Genomic DNA, 24444 nt, shown 5'->3' with positions numbered 1-24444 from the left:
TTATAAAACCTTATAATTTTAGACTATTCCTTAGTATTGAACTTAAAAAAATGAGAACTTAAACTGAGAAATTTGGGAATTTTTTTTTCTTGATTTAATATTATTTTCTTCTCTTATTATTGTAACCTTCTCTGACTTCATAAATTGCTATTATAATTTTATTTTAAACCTCCAGTAGCCCTATTCTGCTGTTCTTTCAGCCGCCGAACAAATAGCTGTAAGACTATTCACGTCACTGAACAGATTACGTATTAGCTCTCTTACTATTTTTCAACTTATTATTTTGGTTCCTATTTAAGTTTGTAATTTCCGGTCCACCCAGCAGTGGACAGTATAACTACTACATATAAATACTACAAACGATTCATTTGAGCTTATTGGTAGTTGATTTCTACACAACATGATGACCTCATACTAGTGTATTTGACACAGAGAAAAACGTTCTATGGCCTAACATGCTTGCTAAACTGCTGATTGTGTTATAAGAATTCACGCACAAACACCGATTCTGTGGATATAATTGAGATATTTGCTGCCCCCCAGTGGTTAAAACTCAAATAATTTTGCTTTAATCACCCCTGGGGCTAACGTTGTGATTCTTAGATACATTATTCACATTTCTCAAAGTGAAATTTAGAAGAGGCTTTAACTATTAATATTTTTATTTGAGTCAAATGGGTTTTGGGCTGAGCTAGTAGAGAAGTTGGATTTTTATTTTTTTATTTTTTTAATCAGGCTAACATATTGTTATATAGGTGTCATCACTGGGTTATCTAACTGGAGACTGATGTCAGATTTTGTATAAATTCAAACATATGTTTCTGCTTAGAGCTTTGCTGCACACATTAAAGATTTATACCACATGCACATGAATACCTGTAGCATTTCCCTAAAAATTGCTTGCAGATTGAAACTGTGACAGACTGTAGCACCCATCTGTCTCCTGTCAGTCATCACCTTTTAGCTCAAGTGTCATCTGCAGTTTGCCAACCCAGTTCAGGTTCTTCCCACACACCTTGGAATGGCACCTGCTAACAGATCCTGCTGTTATCTGCACAGAGATAACAGTGTGAGAGAAGTGACAATGCCCTGGGACTCACCTGTCAACTTCAGAAACATCAAAGGTCTTGACACCCATCTCTGGCACTCTCACCATGACAGAGCTTTCCTGTGGGAAAGGAGGAGGCTAAGACTCTGTGACGACTAAAGGAAGATCACAGGTGTGGTTTGATTTATTATAAAAAAGGAGGTAAAAAGTATTAATCACCTTCAAGGTTGTATTTGTTGATTGGATGTCATCTCTGAAGTGCTTCTGAATTGGAGAATTTGTGGTGGGGCTTTTTGGTTTGCTTGTTTTTTGGGCGAGGAGAACTGTTTTTTTTCTTTTTCAGTTTCCTTGCTATTTAGTGGACTAAAGATACAGACTTTGAGATACAAAGGTACTTCAGCAGCTTGTCAGCTTCACCTGAGGTGCACGACACATCCCTGGGTTGTGTTATCTGCTGGTACAGACATAAAGCTATAAGTTGCAGGCTGTACTTTACTGCAGCGGTTCCCAACCCGCGAGAGTTGAGGCTCGGGTGTGAAATTTATGGATTTCAGGGTTTTTAATAATTTTTTATCGTTATTTTTTGACGTATTTTTACTTTGAGCCTCAGAATGACGAGTTCAGTCTTTGTTGTCCATTTTTGTAGGGGTCAAAATTCAAAGAAAATGGGAACACACTGTATTTCTGATCATTTAGTGTATTCATTGGGTCAAACCCATGCTCTGTAAATGCAAATCACTTGAGGAACTTTGGGCCCTGGGAAAGTTCTTGGTCATTAGTTCTCAAGAAATTAACATTCTTTGAATATTCAGTTGAAAAGCACCTGTGGTCCCACTTAAAGGACCAGAAATAGCAGCTACACAAAGCTATTTTTCAACTCCCTTTAGAGGTCATTAATGAAGGTTTTTAGTAACCACAACCACAAGTCATTTTTTTTGATTCATTTTTCTAAGCAGTATATCGGGGATTAATATCTCGTGTTGGTTTTGGATGTAGATTATGTTAACATGAATTCTCTTCTATGCTCACATCAGGTGAAACAAGGTCTGGTGTATTGGTTACCTTATAAATTGCTGGTAAAACTTGCCAAAAGAGAAATGCAGTTTATTTTGGTGTGAGAAATAGTCTTTCCACCTTCCTGTCAGGTGCATTTATTTGAAGCCCATGAACAGCCGGGAGTCATGCACATCATTATAATCATTAGCTGTCCGATCTATCAGATCTATCTTTTGCTTTTTACATCACCTGTCAACAACAGCTCTTAACTGAAACACAAATTAAATACTACACAGAAAGTAATTAACCATGTCCACCCGCAGTGAATATAAAATTACATAAGATGATTAATCTCAGCTTTCATATACCACCAACAGCTTGTTCACAGTTAATAGTAAAATATGCTGTAGAAAAGAGTATATACTATAATTTTATGGCTCTTATTTAAATTAATTCTTTTTGCGGGCTTCAGTGTGTTAGCATGACAATTAAACTGCTAAGTAGTTTTGGCTTTGAGTTATAACTGGGTTATGAACACTGAAAACCATCTCTTGAATTAAACCAGTGCTATCATATTGTGAAATAAATCATTCATGCATTAACTTTCTGCAGGCTCGACCACTCTTGCATTTCCAGGTGGTTAAGAATTTAGTAGTTCGTGGCTCAGTTTGGATCTGTTAAACCTTAATAGCTTTTTAAGAATTAACTGAGCACTTTTAAAGCATGTCTGGGTCTGATGGCAAGCTACAGATCAGAATTATTCACCCCAGATGAGCCAGCTTTCAACTTAAGATCCACAGGCTGTTCCAAAGTCAAATCATTTTTATGCAACTTCCTTTAACTGTCTTTTTCTTTCTTTACACCAGGATAAATAACAGAGTAGGTTGGAAAACTTACACACCCATATGGAATATTTATAGTAACAATAAATAAATGAATTAGCACAGAGACGCACGGTTCGTGACAATAATATCATTGTATAAGCTCATCAGTGTCAACGTAGAAATACTGATTACTATTTTAGCACCATCACAGCATGGTGGTGAACTGAACTGAGAGTATGACATTTTGATTAGTTAATTACATTACAGTATACTGCATGCTGAAAAAACTAGTTCACATATTTGTTACTTGTAGACTGTATGACGTTAACTTTTTGTTATCAGGTTGTTCTGAAACCTGATCCAAAATGCTGTTAAGATCATATTTTATATTAGCTTCTTTTAATGGGCTACTTGTTCAATATTGCAATAATTTCAACATCCTTCTGAGTCCTGAATGATCAAATCCTGTAAAAAGACAAAGACCTCACAATATCATATAATCCCATAGGAGCAGTTTGCTTTCACTCTGCACCGCTCCTGTGAAGCCAGCTCACATTTGGGAACACATCTGTCTTAAAAATGTCGATTTTGGTCAAGTTTATAGTTTGCGGTTGATCAGGTGACCCAAAGCCACCTTAGTTATGTTGCTTAGTCTTATGATGTGCTGAGCATTCATCTGCGTCTCCCTTTGTCTTTTCACGTCTGTTGCACTTACTGGCCAATATTGCATGTCATTAAGCTTATTTTCTGCTCTTCATCTTGTGCGCTCTCTTTTTCCTTCTCTTTCAACTCACTGTCCCAACTAGTCCCAGCAGATGGCTGCCCCTCCCTCAGCCTGATTCTGTTGGAGCTGTCTTCCTGTTCCTGTTTGCCAACTGCTCATTCTGAGGGATTGTCTGATTGTTGCTTTTTTTTTTTACCTTAGAATACAAAGTGTGTTAAGATGGCTGTTGTTTTAAACTGGCTCTATATAAATAAAATTGAATTAATCTTTATACTTAACGATATGTCAGAGTTAATACCTACATACTCCTCATATTAGTCCACATACAACAGAAGATAAAGTGACATTCAATTCAGGACAACGAGGTTTCTCTTATCAACAATTTGATAAGAGAAAATTGACTGACTTGTGTTACTCTAACATCCTCTTATATGGCTCTGAAGTTTTCCAGCATCACAGCAGCTACACACAAAACAATATATCAGATAAATCAGCCGGCACCTTTCTGTTAGGAATTTGGATCCTCTCACCGTGTACTCCAGCTTCGCACAGTTCAAAGACATGCAGTTAGTGGGCTTAGTCATTCACATTTACATCTATAGTCATTTTAAAATCTCCAGTTAAACTGTCTTTCTCGCTATGTTAGCCCTGTTACAGACTAGCGACCTGTCCAGGGTATGCCCCGCTCTCGCCCTATGACAGCTGGGACAGGCTCCAGGCCAATTTCCATCAATTTCCTGCTATTTCTCAAAATAAATGGAAGAAAAGGGATGGATGGATTTTTTTCTTTGTATTTTGAACATAAGCCTGAATATTTTATTAAGTGAGATGCATGTGACCGAGAATGAGCCCAAGCGGCATTTTTAAAATGATCTATGAAGAGGTGCTGTGGCCAAAAATGGTTGGAGAGTCCATGTCCGCAAGCAAGGGTTGCCTCAACAATGCTGTAGGCTCCAGTTTATGTAGACATGCAATTGATTTCTAAGTGTTCAAGTATAGGCACTGTGATGGACTGCAGGTTAAAAGCTCAGAGAGATCTCAGAAAAGGAGGTTAGTGTGCACTGGGGGGAAAAAAAGTCGTGTTGCAGGTGTGTCGGCATCCGTCTGAGAGTATATCAGAGAGTGAGGGGGGGATGTGCAGCTCCAAAAATAGAAAATCAATTTGTGGCACGCAAAGCCACATATAAATGAAGGTATATGAAATGCTGTAACGTTAGTTGCATGGTTATTGGCATCCCTCCAGCAAAGGTGCAACAAATCATTATATATGCCTGTTGCGTTCAGTCCTCTTTCCTAGCAGGGGCCTCATGATTCATATAAACAAAACAAAATAGACGCTCGCATCTTATGAGGCCCCTGGTTCAAGCTCAAGCACAGATAATCCTGTGCAGTAAGATGCCTTGATCCAGGATGCTAACACAGCCAAAAAAAGACACTTTAATCTTCTAGTTATTTCTCGTTCTTCCTAGAAATTCAGCTTCTCTTTTTTTTCAACTTTCGCAAGTCATTCTCATACATGTCTAAGAAAGCAGCTCCCAGGATAAGATAAGCAACCAGAGTCTCCCCTTTGTTAAACACAGATTTGGGAGACTCTGGTTACAACAGTGAATTTCATGAAAAAATAAATTCAAAGTAAAGTAAAAAAAAAAAAGCTACATTGAAACAAAAATGTTAAAATGAGAAAACAGATGATTATCTGTGAGACAGTTCAAATATATTTAATTTATACGTTACCCAGATCACAACGCAACGTCGAGGCACTTTATATTGTAGGGTAAAGGAAAACCATAACATTCAGATGACCCCCCTGAGCAAGCACTTTGCAACAGTGGGAAGCAAAAACTCCCCTTCAACAGGAAGAAACTGCCATGACCAGCTGGGGGTAAGGGTAAAGAGACAGGACAAAAGACACAATGTGGAAGAGAAGAGCCAGAGATAAATAATACATACACAGGGCGAAAAACAGTATGTGAAGAAGTCAGTGCATCATAGCAAGCTCCCAGCAGCCTAGGCCTATTGCAAGATAACAAAAGAATGATTCAGACTCACCTTATCCAGCCCTTACTATATAGTTTATCAAAAAGAAAAGTTTCAAGGCTTATCTTATCTCATGCATCCAAGGGGCTGAAAGGGCCTGAAAGTTCAAGGCTCTGGCTCCCATTCTGCTTTTCACTATGCAAAATACCCTAATATACAATGTGTTGTATTGTAGAGCGATACTACATGAGGTGCAAAAGATTTTTTCTGTCCTTGTGGCAGTTGAGCTGAATCAGTCTGTTACTGAAGGAGCTCTACTGCTTGTCCAGTAAGGAGGGTGGTCAGGATTATCCATGTCGGATAACATTCTCTTTGGTAATCTTTTCTCCACAACTGCTTCAAATGTGTCCAGTTTGCACCCAAAGTGCAAACACAGAGCCAGCCTTTCTAATCAGTTTATTCCATCTTTAGATGTCACCAGTTCTGATGCTGCTCATCCAGCACACTTCAAACTACCCCCATTACAACAGACAGAGACAATCTCCAACATGTTGCTGCACAAGCTGAAGGATCTCAACATCCTCAAGAAATAAAGCCTGTTCATCCACCCCTTATGTAAAGCCTGTGTTGGCCTTCCAGTTCAGTCTATTGTTGATGTGGACGACCAGGTATTTGTACTCCTCCATCAACATCCTGGCTGAGGATAGACACTTCATGTACTGAAGTTGATCAGCTTTCTGATCTCATTCAGAGATCACATTCAAAAGATATTTTTTAACAGACCACTCCACAAAATCATTCACTAGTACTCTATCAATTTCACAAAATTCGATATATTTTGTGATATAGCCAGTAAAGCTGTTCATATATTACCTTTTAATACCAGGAGTGAGGGTTCTTATTACACATAATTATTACTAATTCACTTCTCCAACCTTTCCAGCCATTAAAATGTTTTATTTAGTGAGAAATATTAAATAACTTTAATAAATTTAGCCACATAGACAAACGGATGAATGCCAGCTCATGTGAAACAACGATGTTTCTTTGCTAAACTGTTACGTTGTTGTGGATTCATTTATCTTCTTTCATTATTGTTATTCATGGTTTTGATTCTCATTATTATATTTATGTTATATTCTTTGTTCTTAGGCTTTAGGTTCCCGTTTCTTTGACTTCCCCTTATTCCATGTTTCTCACCTTGTCTCCATGTTCCCTCTGTCTCCCCAGTCAGTCGTGTCTCTGTGTCAAGTCCGCATCTTTGTGAATGTCTCGTTTCCTGTTTTATTTTGATAGTCCTTGTCCTGGGCGCAGTGTATCTAGTTTTGCTTCCCCTTCTCTCATTAAGTCTGATTAGGCCCAGCTGTGTTTCCCATTCCCTTGTTACTGCCTTGTGTATTTAAGCCCTGTGTTTTCGTTTGCCCTTTGTTGTGTTGTACGCCCTCACTGCTGTGTGTTCCTCTTTGTGCCCCTGTTTAGATTCCTAGCTTCTCAGTTCCAGCTTTATTTTCTTGTGATCCTGCTTAGTTTTCCAGTGTTTAGTCCCTAGTTCATATGTTCAGGGTTTTTGTTTGTTTTTTGTGAGTTTATGTTATGGTGGATTTCCGAGCAATAAAGCTGCCGTTTACAGTTAACCTCCCATGTTCCTACATCCTACGTCCTGTGAGTCCAACCTCCTGCCTGCCACACAGCCGAACCATGACATAAGCAAAGAGACTAAAAATAAGGAAACTTTTTTTTTTCTTTTGAAACTTTGAAACTGTCATGGTGTAACCTTTACATAGAGTCATTTGACCTTTGGCAAGATAAATAACTGGGTACTGATTCGCTGCTCATTTAGGAGTGTCGATATTAGCTCCAAGCTTTTTTTTTTCATAAGAATTATCCATACACTGTCTTGCTCTTGAACTCTGAATAGCCCCTAGATACTTTCAATTTTAGTAGCACCGGGGACAGAACATGCTCCCAAGTGTTGCAGTAGATTTTTTTTTTATAAAGATGTTCACAGTGTTCATGTTCATATTTCTCAAGATCAACATGTTCCTTCCTGTCTAACACCTCTGTGCATTTCCCACAGGGCATATTGGGGGTTTATGCTCAGTAATAAAAGCATGCAGCATTCTAAAACTTTACAGTGTCACTCTTTCAGTGGCTGGAAATCTCATTCAGTGTTTTTTGTTTTTTGGGGGGGGGGTTGTGCAAGAGATCCAAGTGAGTACCCAGAACAGTCAAAAGTGGCTTTTCCTTTTTGGTTGCAGCTGAACATAAAGTTAAGACAATATTTGTCAAGGTTAAGGAACTTTGTTTTCCTATATTTATGTCATGTTATTACGTTTTGAATCAGGCCAACAGACAGTCAGTCTTGTTATAAGCAGCTCAGATGTTCGTGTCATTCTGTTTGGCCTTTTCTGCACAAACTATGGACATTTGTTAACACAAGAAAAATAGACTCCTACTTGTCTTCTAAAAGTCCTGCAATTTTTCAACTGTGATAACAAAGTGACTTGAGCTTTGTAATGGAAATGAGGTGGAAAAAAACAGCAAGGCTGGTATTCATCTTCAAGGTTTCTGTTTTGCAGCTTAGTGTCCTTGTCCTTTTCGGGAAATAGAGAATTTAAATGCATGGAAAGCTTAGATCTGCAATTACTTTGGCATTCACTTGCTATACCTTTGGGGGCCTGAAAGTCTTTACAACAGTGTGAGTCACTCTGAACACCAAAAGCCACTATTCTAGCATACTTTTCTGCGAATGTCATATTCTAGTTTTCATATGGGATTTTGGTTAAAATAGAATCATTAACATTGTTTTTTTTTAACAATAAAAATTAAGGACAATAAATAAATACATAGCCGTAGATAAAACTGAAATGACATTAATTTAAACTGGATTTAAATGTAGTAACTTCAGAATTAATAAATGGTTAGCTGTTTTTTTTAGCGATATAATGAGTTGCATTAATGTGACAGCATTCTTTGAAAGAAATATTCATACTTCATCTCCTTATTATCATGAGTCATGGATAACCAAAGACCAATCTGAACTATGCCGGTATATAAACAAGGTGAAGCTTGTTTGTTCTGATGGAGTACTAATACACCTGAGGAAGATGCGTTTATATTTCTGGTGTATCAATCATTCAAGGCAGCAGCCTCATGAATGCCAAAGTAAGGTCTGTGTTTTGCCCTCTGTGTGTCTAAGCAAAGTCAGAAAGCGATGTGTTAACTTAATGTTGCCCTCAAGTTGCGTTATATTAAACTGTGCCCCAAAGCCTCAGCTATAACAGTAAAACACGTAGGTTACAATCATTGCCAATTCCAAATTAATTTGAACAAATGCACTTGTTGGTGAACTCCATAAAATAACAATAATGGATCGGCTGCATCCTGCATTAGACATTGTTTGCCAGCCTTAAATTGTTTGTGTACCTCCTGAAACGACTGTTGAATACAAATGTCTCTTTGTCACCTCCTTTGTTCCAGTCTTCCAAATGTACAGACTTATCATTTAATTGTACTTCTTATTTTGCTTTTTTCTTTATTTATTTTTTTAATTTTTTATCATTGCAATGTGGTTATATAGTAAAATCTTTGTAATTGAAAAAGTAAAAGGCAACAGAGTTGCCATCTCTTAATTTGACAGCCCAATAAAGCTATGTGCTAACAGAGTAAATGTAAGGCCCCAGTCACACAGGTGACCATCTAGCAACAACCAGTCATGAAGAAAAAAATATTTATTCCCCAACTGGTTGGTGATTGGTTGCTGTCAGTCACTTGCTTGAAATTGTCATAAAGAAGAATTAGGTGCTCCACTGAAAAGAAAAGCAGCCTCCACTTTCAAAGATTGTTGATAACAACTCCTTGGACTCTTCTTTGATACTTTGAGTATTTTGTCCACTTGCAATCATTTAAAAAACTGGACGTGGAGCTCAAGAAATCTTTCCATTGCCTGAGGGCAGCACTCTGCGTTAGAGGGCTACATTAAGTTAGGATCCCAATTAGAGTAAAAAAAATAAACGACAGTAAAGTAGGTTATGCTTTAGGGTGGGCTTAGGCTAGACTGACAAATTTATAGGTTAGTTGCCGTCTACGGTCGCAATGATAGAAAAAATGTTCAGTTTAGACCTTCACCAGTGTGTAATGCTATGGTGGCTATGTCCATTTTTCATATACATTCAAAGCATTCAGCCTTTAGTTTTGTAAATTGTGGATTGCTTACACACAGTTATTAGATTTTGTAGAATTCTGCAGACATTCTCAGACATACCGTGATAAACTTAATATGAAATTTTTTATCTTTTTGTCTCTGTACACCAACACAATGTATGTGTGACTGAAGTACACACTTTCAGCTTCACTTCAAGGGGTTTGACAAACAGTATTGCAGTATCTGTTTAGGTTAATAACCTCTTACTTTTGTATAGACTTCTTGAATTAAAGCAGAAAGGTAATCACATCTTTATTGTTGGATTTACACGTGTATTATATTTATATTTACACATATATTACACAAAATTGGAGTCATTGTCCAAATACTTAAAAATGTGCTTGTTTAGCATTTGTTTAAACACCATCTAACACCCTGCGGGTCATCAGCTAAGAACCTTATTTGATCCCATTACGCTTCAGTATGGTTTCAACATAATGGTCTCAGCATGTGTGTTTAGTTTGCCAAATTCTGAGTGACTGAAGAGCTCCATTGACTGGGGGCTAACAGATTTATTTTAGCTGTAGGCTTGTACTCATTCTGTGCACCTCATGGGGGTTTTATCACTACTCATAGAAAATGAATGAGGGGCACTATCTCTGCTTAGCTCACCACAGTAATTCTAGCCACACTCTTAGAGTTCCCTCAGCCCCAGGCTAACAATTTTCTTTCACTTCACTTACAACATGGAAAGTGAGATATCAGCGTAGAGGTTCCCAATCCACAATCCAGATCTGCCAGGCTTCTACTCAGAGCCATGTTTGTTTTTCTGTGTATTACCTCTTCACCCTTGAAAAGGTCTTCAGTGTTTCTTTTCATATTTAGGCTGTGTCTACTTATTAAGATTAATAAGTAGACAATAAGTTTTTAATTTTCTTAAAAATAGTTTCAGATTTAAATGTTTTCATTTATTAGGCAACATCCACAGAGATATGACTGGTTTATTCCTAATGAAGAGATGGCTCAGCATAAAAGTGAAGCTGACATCACAAACTTTGGGTATTGAACAAAAGAACGAGATGGCAGATACAAGCAACAGAAATGAATGTTGTCTGCAAGTTTGCAGGCCTCTCCCATAGAGAGAGACTGAGAAATTCAGTCGTTCAAGAGGGGTTCAGACTAAAGCCACTACTCCTCCACATTGAAAGAAGCCAGTTGATGTGGTTCATGCATTTGATAAGGATGCTTTCTGAGTGCCTTCTGGGTGTTCTGGGTATATCCTATGGGGAGAGGGTCCCGGGATAGATCCCAGGACATGCTGAAGAGATAGTATCTCCCATCTGGTCTGGGAATACCTCTGTTTCCTGGGATAAGGTGAAGAAGGTGGCAGGGGAGAGGGAGTTCAGAGCTCCTGATTAGGCTACTGCCCATGGAACCCATCCCCAGAAAAGTGGAAGAAAATGGATTGATGTGTTTATGTATATATTTTATACACATAAACACACACAAAAGCAAATGTTGTGTTGTTTTGCACACTATTTTTTTTTTAAATCTGTGTTTATAACTCTATGAGGAAACTTTTGGAACCTGCATAAAACATTTGCATGTTGTCTCCTAATACATGCTAGCACCTTTAAATGAAATTATAACAAGATAAGTGCTGTTTAGTAATATGAAACTGCACTTAATAATTCCAACCAGCACAGGAAAGGTGCCCTAAAGGCTTTCTACAGGCAAGTTTGAAGGGAAGCCCAGGGCTAGTATGGCAAATGAGAAAGGTTCTGTACACCAATACCTTTTGGAGTGCTTAAATAGCAAACTCACACCTGCTGCGCTTCAGGGCTTATAGAAATAATTACCAATGGACATACGAGAGCTGCTTGCTGATTTAGCATCTTTGGATGCTATCACTAACTGTTAAGTGGAAGGAACCTATTAAAACTTACAGAGTACAGCAATTATACTTACTGTGTGGTATTAACAAGAAGAATGATCCTGTTAGCATTACCATCAGGACAAAGAGTATCGTAAGAAAGCTTTATTATATGTGTACAACGTGCTTCTAACTACTTTAATTAATTTAGTTAGATAAAAGCCAACTTTTTACTTTATTATTATATTGTAATCTCTAGATAATTAATAGTGTAGATGTCTTCTGCACATAGCTGAGAAAAAAAAAATGAAGAAACAATTGGCATAATCCATTATACTGTGCACTCTATGCATTTACAATCCAAGGATTCCATAATGGACAATAATGGTAAGAATCATTTGTGCAGTTAAGTTTAAATGAGGTGCTACTCAACTAGCTCTGTTTAGTATTGAAGTCATTACAAAAGGCTTTAACAACCTCTTTTTGATTAAATGTACAATGACTTCTATTAAGAGCACGGTGGGTTTACTAACCATGCTATAGGATGCAAATTAGCAGGAAGTGAAACTGATTCAGATCCAGAGATATTTTTTTTTTGTGTTCATTAATTGTCTTTGAAGTATTCTGTTGTTTTCCTAGCTGAAGACACGGACTTACAAAGAGTGACTGATGCCAGGTTTACCAAATGTAGCCCAGAAATCACTCGTGATGTGTATCAAGTCTTGCTTATAACTTCTGAGCTACATCCGGCCCCAACTATGCTGTTGTTAGTGTCCAAAGTAGCCCATGTTAGGCCCAGATGTGTCGCTATCACATCCTAAATTTTCCCCTTGTGTGACTTCTCATGAATGTAGCTAGAAAAGAAGAAAGAAAAGGACAACCAAAACATATACTGTAACCGGTTTGTTAATATGAAATCATGTACACACCCACAGGCTGTATCTTTAACTCTGCTGAATTTGCCTGAGGTTCCTCAGCAGGAAAGGAAAGACGTTTCTTATGTCATTTCAAACTGTTCTGTTTTTAGGAATCTCTGCAATAGTCTCGTCAGTTTAATCCCACTAGAGTTACAGTTTAAGAATTAAGATTCCCAGTCTGCTGTTGTTCATAACTTAAACATGAGCACCCTGCAGTCAGCAGTGAATGATGTACAGCATGTGATGGGTCACTAGCTTCTCAGCCCATCAGTGGATTAGAGTGGGATAGATATGCTGGCTTCTCTCCAAGTCTCTCACCCAAGGAAATGTCTGATCATACAGAGAGAATGGAATAAATGGACTCCACCAGCTTTAGGGGGTGGATTTATTATGACAGATTTGTTCCAAATAAACGGTGGTGAAGTGGGTAATGTGGAGTTTTCAGGTACACTAATAACATTACAGTATTAGACAAATAATAACTGACATAAAATTGTAACCCTGAGTTGATGATTATAGTACAAATTCAATAGCAATGCCTATTAAAGTGTTCCTACCTTGTTCTCATGTTCTTATACTGCTGCTTTGGATAATATTCCATCTTCTTCTCACTGAAGAGATTAACTGCAGAAGCAGGAAATGGCTCAGGAAGGTAAAAGCCTTTGATCTCTTGCTTGGACAAAGCTTTCATTCAGCCTAGTGACAGCACAAAGGAATATGACTCAGCACTTGAATATAATTACAACCCGTGAAACTATAATAGCACAAAGTCAGACATGTTACTGTATTTACTAATCTTTTTGGGGCGTAATTTTAACATTCAAATCAAAATGAACTTTATAATATAAGACTCGCACTTGCATTATATCCCTGTGTCATCTAGTTTGAATTCTGAAAATAAAGTTTTATTTAGTAAACTAGTTTAATTAGTTTTATTTATCTAGTCTGTGGTTTTCATGAAACTACTTCTGTCCATTTGTTTTCCCCGTCAATTTTATACATTGCCCTTGTTCAGCTAATTCCTCAGCCCAGTGTACATACATCTTTTCTAACAGTTTTCTCTTGCCAGATTTTCTCTCTATGATTCAGAGTTGAGTTCCAGCTATTCCTTTTGTTCCTTGTGTAAATGTGCTTTTCTTGTCTTTAACATTTAAAGTAGAGGCATGGCATTTTAGGAAATGTTGTTTTATGCTTTTGTCCAATTTTGAATATTCTCGTGTGATTATATAACAAATGGATTTTTTTTAAACTAGATGAGAGGAACAAAGGATACTGCAACATCATATGCCAGTGACTTGTCAATTACACGATAAAGTATATTTTGTATATACTCCATTTTGGCTTGCATGTATGTGGACCTTAATATTTAAAGTGAACATCATGATTTATCAGTCAGCTTAGACCAAAACGTCTGGTCTCAGATGTGCTTAAAAACCTTTAAATTGATTAAAAATCCCAATCTGCAATTAATACAATACAAAATACTGCATAGAGTGCACTATACAGGTCATCGAATGTTCAAGATGGGCTTTACATCCGCCAACAACTGCTCACACTGTCAAGGCAATACACCAGACAATTACATCCACGCTCTTTGGTTCTGTGCACCAGTGCAGAAGTTTTGGCACGAGATATGTGAAGACTTATCAAAGTGTCTGAAATGTAAAATTCCAACCTCCCCTTTAGTATGCTTGTTGGGAAATTTGGATGATGTCACTACAGAAACTAATACAGTCCACATGGTTTTTACTGCCCTATGCATCGCCAAGAAAACGGTCCTCATGAACTGGAAAAATAAAAATAATCTTAATTCTAGCCAATATAGAAACTATCTAATAGATCACATTAGCCTCGATATAGCCTCTGCCACCACATTAGATCAATCCCTCTGGGCTCCTTTGATCGGCTCCATCATCTAGCGGGGTTGGGGGGTCGTGGTTTGGTCCCGCCTTGGCTATTGTGGTTGATGTGGAGGTTGGGATGGGCTTAGGGCACCTGGAGGACCCCTAGAGACGTTATCCCTGGAGGGCTTAACCCGGGGGTTGTGTTCATAACCTGGTTAGTGGCTCTGGTCGCTCTCAGAGGTTGTTCTCCTCGTGGCCGCGTGCAGCGGGGCTGGAGGATGGTCTGTGCTGGCGGACGTAGGTTACTGGCCTGGTGGCCTGGCTGCCCCTGAGTGGATCTGGGGCGGGCGTCGGGGTTTGGGGTTCGGGGGTGCTTCGCCTCCGTGCTAGGGCTCTGGCTGGGCCTTGGGGGCTTCGGTCCTCGTCGGTGTGTCGCCGAGGTTGTGGGCGGGTGGGTGCACGGGGGCTCAGCCCTGGCGCAGGGGGCCTCTTGTGCATCGGCCTAACCGGGGGGCTCTTCAACTGGCAGGGAGGTTGTTCCATCTTTACAGGAGTCCACTCTGCAGGTGGGGGAGAGACATAGGAGAGGTGGAGAATAAACTTAACCTGGGTGTCTGTGTCTTGTGTAGTCTGGGAGATGATTGAATGTTGGGGTGGGTACAGTTTCCTCTGCGGTGGGGTAGGGTGGGCTGCCCCGGGTCCTGTGGGGCTTGGCGGTGCTGCTGCCGTAGGCCCCGGTCTGGATGGGCCTGGGCTCCCTTGCCTTGGTGGATACCAGAGGACGGGGGTGCCTATTGGGGTCAGCGGGGGAGCTGGCCCTAGGGAGGGACACCCTCCCCTCCCTTCTTTTCCTCCCCATCCCCGGCTGCCTCCCTCTTCCCGCTCCACCACACCCACCCACGCAGGTAGGGCTTTGGGGTGCGGGTGTGTCACCAGGGTGCAGGGGAGACATTCCCCCCCCCTCTGTCCTCTTCTGGCCACCTGTGCCTCAATTTTATCTCACAACTTAGACATCCACATTACTTACACTCTCATAACACACACACACACATATATATATATATATAGGGCCTTGAGGGTGGGCACGTTAACGGCGTCCAGTAGACGGTCTGTGTATTCAAACCTACCTCTGGCGCCGGTGCCCACCTCTCAATTTTAAATCCATGTAGACATTGAGGGTTCTCGGGAGGGGCCGTGCTAACACCTGCTGCTCTCTGGCAGCAGCACCATGCTCTCCCTTGTTTTAAACACACTTTAGAGCAACACGCAGCAACACTACACTTGAGCGGGAGGAGGAGGGTATGGGGTCTTAACACACCCCCGTTCTCTGCTAGCCATCGGGGCGGGGGGGCTGGGAAGAGATGCTGGCTGTCCGATTGGCCTCCCTGCTGCTGCGGAGCCTGGGGCGGTCTGCTAGCCTCCACCCCGGAGGGAAGGGTAACATCTCTTGGGTCTGGGTGCCGTTTCCCCCTCTGGGGGCGAGGATACCTGGACCCGGGGTATAGAGTATGTTTGGGGAGTGTGATTGTGTGTACATGTCCATTTACGTTTATTCCTACGTTGGGTGAGTGCTGAGTGTTTGTATATGTGTGCATGAGGGTGGGAATGCATGTCTGTGTCTGTGTGTGCCTGTTTGTCTGTGTCTATATGTCAGGTCGGGTCTTAGACTCCACCTCTCTGGGAACTCCCAGGCCCTCCAAGTGTGGAGGCCTATCTCCCCTCACCACACTCCCTGCCGGTGACTGATGCCCTCAGGAGTCGGTGCATTGTTGGTTCTTGGTGTCCGGGGCTGGGCGCTCAGGTCATGTGCCAGCTCACTCCCGGTGGCTACTTGGCGGGGCCTGGCGCCTGCTGCTCAGTCAGGCCTCTTCCGGGGCGCGGAGGGCCCTCGGGCCTCCGGCCTCTGTGCCTGCGGCTCGGTTCACTCTGGCACAGCTGGCTGCCGGCGGAGCCGGCGGGCGCGCCGGTGCAGCCCCCTCTAGTTTCTGCCCGGTGGCTACTGGGTGACCCCTCGCCTGGGTCTCCTCAGCCCTTCCCATGAAGGTGGCACGGATGCCCCTCCGGTGGTCCTCCTTGGGCTCTTGCACTCTGGGACCTCTGGATGTCTGGGGCCTGGATCTCCTCCATGCCTGCTTCATGCCCTGAGGGACAGGGCTATGGCTCTCTACATCCTCTTGCAGACCATTACATGGGGAAACCATTTGAATACAAGCGCGCCGATCCACACAGGTGTGCACACAGGTGTTCACTGTTTGTAGACTTAAATCACACCTTTCTTGGCTGCTACTTCAAAGCACATTGTGCGCTGTCTGTCCTGCGTGCTGCACAACAACATTCAATATTTAGTATTTACTGCTGTTTACACTTAGGTAGATTAATGCGATGGTGTTGTGTATAGTATGTTGCTTTGTTTTGTTTTGTTTTTTTTTGCTTGTTTTCTATTCTTTTTCTCTCAACAGGTGATCCCGGAGATATTTTTTTTTCCCCCCTTTCTCAATGTCCCTCTCCCCTTCTGTTTTTCTTCTTCTGGGGGGGAGGAATGGGGTATGTCTAGTTTCTAAAGTATATGTGCTGATCTATCAAGAAACTAGAGTGTAGAAGAAGTGGACACAAACAAAAACACACAGAAGCCGACTGCGTGAAGAAAAGGAGAGCTATTTTTGCAGGCCAATGCACAGATGGTCAAAAACAAACTAAAGGCAGATTTATTATTTATTCATGAGGGTAATCAGGGAATTGAACACTGGAGAATAAGGTACAGGTGAAGATAAGCAAAAAGATGGAAGCGAGAGAAAAACGAAGGTTTCAAGTGATTACCAAATAATTACCAAAGTAAAACAGGAAGTAGAAACAATAATAGGGAAATTCAGACCCAGGAGGATGAAAACAGAGAATAGTGAGAGAGCAAATAAAAACACACAGTTAAAAAAAATCAAAGCTGAAACTCAGAACTAGAGAAGATCAAAATGTAAACAATAAACCAAACAGAAAATATGTATTAATAATTAATAATTGAATGTCCAGCACCTCAGAAGCCTTGGTCTAAAGACCAGGACCATGGTGGAACATAGCACAATAATAGCATCTTGAAATTACCTGGAATTGCTTTAAGTGGTTAGATTAAATGTTTCTAATTATTCCTGTGTGAATATGAATTTCTCTGCATTTAAAGGAAATATTTTATTGGAACATACAAATTATATATAATTATACTAAAAAGATGAAATGGGAAACCAGAAACGTTCATGTCGGTACTCATTACTTCACTCCTGGAGTCTGATTGTGACTTGGTATGGTGCTTTTAAACAATAATTAATGGTATCAAACTACATCCAAAAATGTTGATGAAAGCAGCAAAGGTGCCTCAGTATCACTGTCTATGGCTCTGGTCCCTCTGCTGTTAGAAGAACTGGCAAGCAGTTTGATTACAACTGGAGCTGATGAATGGGTCAAATTATCCCACACATCAGAATATGTTCTTTTGTTTTTTGTAGACACAGTAATTACAACAAACGAAGTCTGGATAGAGTAAGATCCTTTCTCTTTCTTCTACATATGGAGAACAATTAATTCCAAGTGAAGGGACCGAGCCGAAGACAAATGACTCGACTTTACTTTCCTGTACACACAATGCTAATCTTTGCCAAAGAATTAATGTCATGCAAAGAGCTGCTGGATGCAGGATATTTATCTCTGTAGCACATTGTTGAAAATAATTTGATTTTTCTCTGCACTTCATGCCATAGCTTCTAATAAAATGTGATCTTATCTGACAGTAAACAAACAGGGCTGCTCCAGCAAAATATCCGTATCGTGGTAATCTCAGTCATTTAGTCTTTGACAAAGGAGATCACTGAAATCAGTTTATCTGCAGATAATTTCAGGTATCTTTTGAGCTATTGATGAAGCAAATACAGCTTTAATTAAAATAGATATACATACTTTAAGAATTTTAGCCACAGATGTTAATAGTAGTAGTTTGTATACCATATGAACTCACTAAAAATGCTTCTGGCACAGTAGAATTGTTCACACTTCAAATATTTTCATAGCAAGAAAAGGCCACACATTGCTTTATCCCCACAGTATTTAAATAATGTGCAACTTTCAGATGAATATAATTTTCTCTTCCAGTGCATGAAGGGGTAAAGACGCTTGCAACAGTGCAGGGGCCTCCTCCGATCTTTTGACTTGGTTCTTCTTTTTAATCCAAATTACAGCAACTAAAAGCACAGTTTTAATTGAGAAATCTTCTGTATTTCTCTGCTGTTTATTCATAAATTTCTCCATTTACAAGACCTTAAGTCTTTGGAACAGCCAATTATTTTTAAGTGGAGCTGTAAGATTTTACGACAGTATTTAGAGCAGTTTTATGTTGCACTGTATCTCTTCGGGGTACTTATATTTAAGCTGCTGTCACTGAATAAAAACCCAGCGCACAATCACAACATGAAATTTCTATCCAGAAAATCTGATTTAATTATAAATTTGCTTTACTAAAGTAGATCAACTATTCTACTCCTGGTAGAATAGATCTACTCCTGAATAATGTAATAGAGTGTGGGTATATGTTGTAAGCTAAAAGCCCTACAGTAATACAGAGAAAACAGAGAAACCCCAACAATCACATGACCCCCTATAAGCAAGCAAAACTTGCGTTTACAAGAAGAAACCTCTGTTGTAGCAGGTTAGGGTGATGGGAGGGAGACAGGATAAAGATACACGTTGGAAAAGAGCCAGAGATTACCTATATCTAATGATTAAATGAGTGAAAAAGGTGAGTGAAGAACACTCAGTGTATCTTGGGAAGCCCCCAGCAGCCTAGACCTATTACAGGGAGGATTCAGAGTCACCTGGTCCAACAATAGGTTTTAGCAAAGAGAAATGTTATCTATGGCACACAGCTCTGGTTGTAAGGCCTTGTTCACCTTCTGATCAAACCTATTGTTTGCAAGGGAAAGACGATCAAAAAAAGTTGGTTTGATGATGTTGTGGAAGTTTTCCACTTAAATAAAGCCTGCAGACGAGCGGTGAGCGGTAGCTAACATTCTTTTAATTCATGCACACAAAGAACAGACAAACAAGCTTGTGGAGCCCTCCATGGCCGCGGGACAGACGGTCAGCAGAGTTCTCACTGAGCCTAGCATAGCCCTCAGCTAAATACCTTCTCCAGGAACAAAGGCAGTACACAGCTGTTTCACACCTTAAAGTTCACACTCCCTTGCTACTTCCCAGAGTCCTCAAGAGACAAAAGACTGGTCCTCTGGAGTTCCTGTTTCCCCAACATCCTTACTACACCCCCTACCATTTGTCTTAAGTATGAGTGTCAGACATGTTAATACAATAAATAATGCGATTAAATACCTAGGTAAAAGAAATTCCTCTACAATCCCACCCTTTGATTCTAAAATCAAGAATCACATTAAAACCAGAATTTCTTTCCTGACATTCTGTATATCACATCAACATTATTGTACACTTAAAGGAGTTTCACACTGTGTATCCTCACTTCACTGTTCTCCCACCACCCTTTGTTCATCTTTAATCTTCCCCACAATCTAAGCTCTCACATGCAAATGGCAACAACAATGATACAGAGGAAAGGTCTTCTCCAGAGTGTCAAAGTACTTTGCATGGCAAAGTGAAACAGCATTAGGTGGTCATTCTCTGTCACAGTCATGGCTCCTGGTGTCTGTGCCATTTACAGAGTCATAACTCCAACGCTGATCTTCCTTGCGCTGTCACTTTTGGAGCTTGGCACGCTCTCTCCATCCCTCGATTTCTGTTCCAACGCAGCTGTAGATTTAAGGCAGAGCACGTCGTACACCTTAGTTGTCTTCCTCAGCGTCAACGACGAAACTCTTTCATTTTATTTTAAGATTTTGCTGTTCAAAATCTCCTCATGACAATCCTTTGGAAGCCCACTGTTGTTTGTCTGTTGTCCTGCAGATGGTCCCTGCTTCTCAGTGGTCCTCTTGAAGCGTTCTCTCCTAGTCATAGTTTGCATCTGCGCCTCAGTCAATCCTTCCATATCCCTCATGTCACGGTTCCTGCAATTTAAAAATGAAAACTTCCCCGGAAAAAACCCTCTTTTGCCCTATGTTAGCTTAGCACAATTAGACATACACAATAAAGTTGTGCACTGTCTCTTAAAAATTCTCAGGGCTTCTCCCCTAAAGTAGCTTTACTCCAGGCCCTGTCGTAAGAAAAAAAAACATTAGCCAGTGGTGTGTCCTGCTGTAAATCATGTGATTAGATCATATGATTATGCTCTCTGCTGTGGAAAAAGTGATATAGATGTTAGCGCAGCGCGTCTGTATGCACACTTTCTCACAGTGACCTCTGCATTGTAAACAATACAAGGTCATGAATAACACACCCCTGGTAAATTCACAAAGACACAGAAAGTGACATTTAAAAGGTTAAGTCAGCACGGCTCAAAAGCCCATGCAACCCAGGATGTTGCTGTCACCTTTCTGCTCCTGTAAAAAGAAACATACATATATACATCCACCCTTTTGTCTCTCTGGGTGGAGGTGCAATCTTGCATATTGGTGTCAAGTCAGTCAGGTTTTGGTCAGTCCAGTCAATCCCCGTGTTTATTGCTGATAGCAGAACCTCTTGTGTCGCAATAAGTTTCTACTGCCAGCAATGACGTCAGTTCAAAAAAAAGGAAAAAAAAAAATTTAGACTGGATTACCTCGCTGAATCCTTTTTGACAGGGACTTGTTTTCTGATTGTCCCAAATAAGTGGCTTTCTCCTGAGCCCATTTTAATTTTGGAGAAGCTCACTTGCGATTGTTCAACATGTTGTATAGCGCTTTCGTTTCTGATCTTGCAGGCCTGCTTGAAAAGGAGAAAATTGCCAAACAAAAAAAATCTCAGTGCACTGTTAAAAATCAAAAAATATGAAGGCCTAGTTTTAGGACTTGTCTAAACATACTCTGTTAGAATGATGAAAAAACAAAACTAATTGGCAGGTTCAAAGTGGTACCAAAGAAAATGCATCAGCCACGTAAATCTTTCATCCACCAGTCACACACACCTCACACAACAGCAATATTCTATTAGAAAATGAGTTTTGTTTTCCCCATGTACCCAGATGTGTGTCATGATAAGACCTCCCTCACACATCAGAAACCAGAAACTCAATAATCTATTAGTCCCCACTCATCTGACCCTCCCGCATCATTCTGTTCACCCTGCTATGATTCAATCATCCTTCCCCAAAAATAATACTAGTTCACTCGTCTATGTATCACTGCTTAACCCACTAAGTGAACCGGACAAGATGACGGTAACAGAAATGCATGCTTAAGATGCTATTTGGTCTTCATGAGATTCATTGCATGTGTGTTTGTGTTAGTAGGATTAATGCATTTTTCTGTTTGTGTAATTTTTTGTGTACCTCTCCTCTTTGCGGTGCTCCAGACACTTTTCAATTCTCCACGCAAGGCAGTCGTCTTTTCTTCCCAGTTTTCCTAAACCCAAATTTCATTCCCACACTACAACAGCCTTCCTCCATGTTGTCCCCTTCTCCTTTGACTGTGGTCTCATCTCATCTCCCCCCTTGCAGCAGTCCAGTGAGAGTCAGTTGTCTTTCAGCTTTGTCCTGTGTTTTCCACGGTCTCATTTTGCCATTTTTGCGCCGAAAGTGGCAAATGTCCAACTCAAGCAGTCTTTTCAAAAGTCCATTCACACAGTGAAGGTGCAGCTCGTTGGAAATGCACATCCATCCATCCAGTCATGATGATGTCATTTTTCTCCTTGCTGTCGCTGTCTTGCACAGCTGTTGCTGCTGGACCTTTTCTTCACTGCTCAGGATGCTGCTGTGAGCTCTCGAGATCCATCTCGTTGTTCTGAAACTGCATTTCTTGTCTTCAGGGAGAGATTTTTGGAGCTTGTGTTCTCAGGGTGACAAACACATGGAAGTTAAGCTGTAAAACAATTCAGCCAAAACTTGGCTTGAGTGTTTCTAATGGTGTTAACCTATAATTTTCTTCCGACTGCTGCATGTGGAAAATTGATCCGGGTCTGCTCTTCACCTGCAAGTGACACACTGAGACATTTTGATCATTCTTCTCATTGCTTAAAACAACACATCTCCCCTCTCTGGTTCTGAATTCCCCTTTCTTAAAAACCCAGAGAGAGTGTAGTTGTTCTACGTTGAAAAACAACCAAACCCTCTTCCTATTTTGCTTATTTTTATCAACAATTCTGCTAAAAAAAGAAATTTTCGTGTGTCCACCCTAGGGGAGCTGGTGGCCTGCAGTACCACCCTCTCCCACTAGTTGGAAACAACTTTTACACACATTTCTACACTCCTCTCTTTTTTTCTTTTTCTTTTTTTTTCTTTGTTCCCCATTTTCAACATTTTGAAACCCCATTTCTCACTGTTTTTACACACACATCAACGTTTCCCACACAACCATTCTCTGCAATCTTACACACTACACATTTACTCAATTCTTACCATACAGTCACATATTGAGTTTTGTCTCTGGCCGCCTGGTGGAAGGTCTGCCGATCTACTGGATCTAGATCCCATTTTACTACACGAGGCGTCCCCCGTGAGGCCCTTGCCTTCTACGGACCAAGGAACGAACACCGCCACTCCGTGCACTATAGTACACGGAAATGGATCCCGACAGTGTACCCGAACCGCCGTTCCTGTGACGTACTTGGACCGAACACAGGTCTGGGCCGGCTTCTCCCCAACAACGTGCGCGAGCCAATGTCCTTGTGATGAGCCGTACCCAACACAAGCCTGGGGCCTCAAACCACCAGGTTTTCCTCCCGGAGACCCGAACTCCGGGGTCGGCCAGCGTTCCCCCCCTCGGCCAGACAAAAAACTCTCCATGACTGTATACAAGTTAGCTACAACTCACCCATCTGCAGAAGTCCCCTCAAAATCGATGATCTCGGTGGTGACTGAAACACACGGCTCCGTGACTCCTCCATTTCCTTTGCTTCAACAGCTGGTAGGACAAAGGTACCTTTTCCCTCAGGGGTGATCAGCCCGTCCACGGAACCGTTGTTCAGCGACCACACGGACCACCCTGCTCACAGCGCCATTTTGTTGTGGAAGTTTTCCACTTAAATAAAGCCTGCAGACGAGCGGTGAGCGGTAGCTAACATTCTTTTAATTCATGCACACAAAGAACAGACAAACAAGCTTGTGGAGCCCTCCATGGCCGCGGGACAGACGGTCAGCAGAGTTCTCACTGAGCCTAGCATAGCCCTCAGCTAAATACCTTCTCCAGGAACAAAGGCAGTACACAGCTGTTTCACACCTTAAAGTTCACACTCCCTTGCTACTTCCCAGAGTCCTCAAGAGACAAAAGACTGGTCCTCTGGAGTTCCTGTTTCCCCAACATCCTTACTACACCCCCTACCATTTGTCTTAAGTATGAGTGTCAGACATGTTAATACAATAAATAATGCGATTAAATACCTAGGTAAAAGAAATTCCTCTACAATGATTATTAATGATCGGAACACTGAAGGGGTTTAAGACAAGAGGAGTGTTGTGTGAAGAAGAGATGTCTTTAAAAACGGCAGCTATGATGCTTACTGCTGTTTTGCTAACGCAATGTTGCTCAAACTCTGGGTGGACCCCCTGCTGGGCAATAGATCCATGCAGAAATTACTAGAAAAATATGAAGTTAAACCAAGCTGAATAAATTAGATTTATGAGGGGGAAAAAAACAATAGTTTCCTAATGCTGTCATGCTGACCTCGCTAAAATTCTACCTGCCTTTTTTTTTCTTTTTGTAATTGGAAATAATTGTCAGTGAGGGTCATGCATTTTTCAGCTCCTATCATTCCAGAAAAAAATGCCAGGATTGCCAGAAGAATACAGCATTTGTCTGTACTGACAGACCGATCTGTGATAAAACATCCAGGACTGCACAACTGTATCATACTGTTGAAGTGTTTCCATAAAAATTTAGTGGGTAGCATGTAATAGCATGTACCACATACGGCCTTGAAAATATGACTTTAATACATTAAAAAATATCTTAAAATACTCTGTGATAAGAGGATGGCAGATTCTTTACTCGGAATACTTTTCTTTTCAACATTCTCAGCTCTTT

Source organism: Neolamprologus brichardi, chromosome 19 (assembly GCF_056152115.1).
Source record: "Neolamprologus brichardi isolate AB-2024 chromosome 19, ASM5615211v1, whole genome shotgun sequence".
Classification (NCBI taxonomy): domain Eukaryota; kingdom Metazoa; phylum Chordata; class Actinopteri; order Cichliformes; family Cichlidae; genus Neolamprologus; species Neolamprologus brichardi.
Note: the sequence above shows the minus strand (reverse complement) of the source record.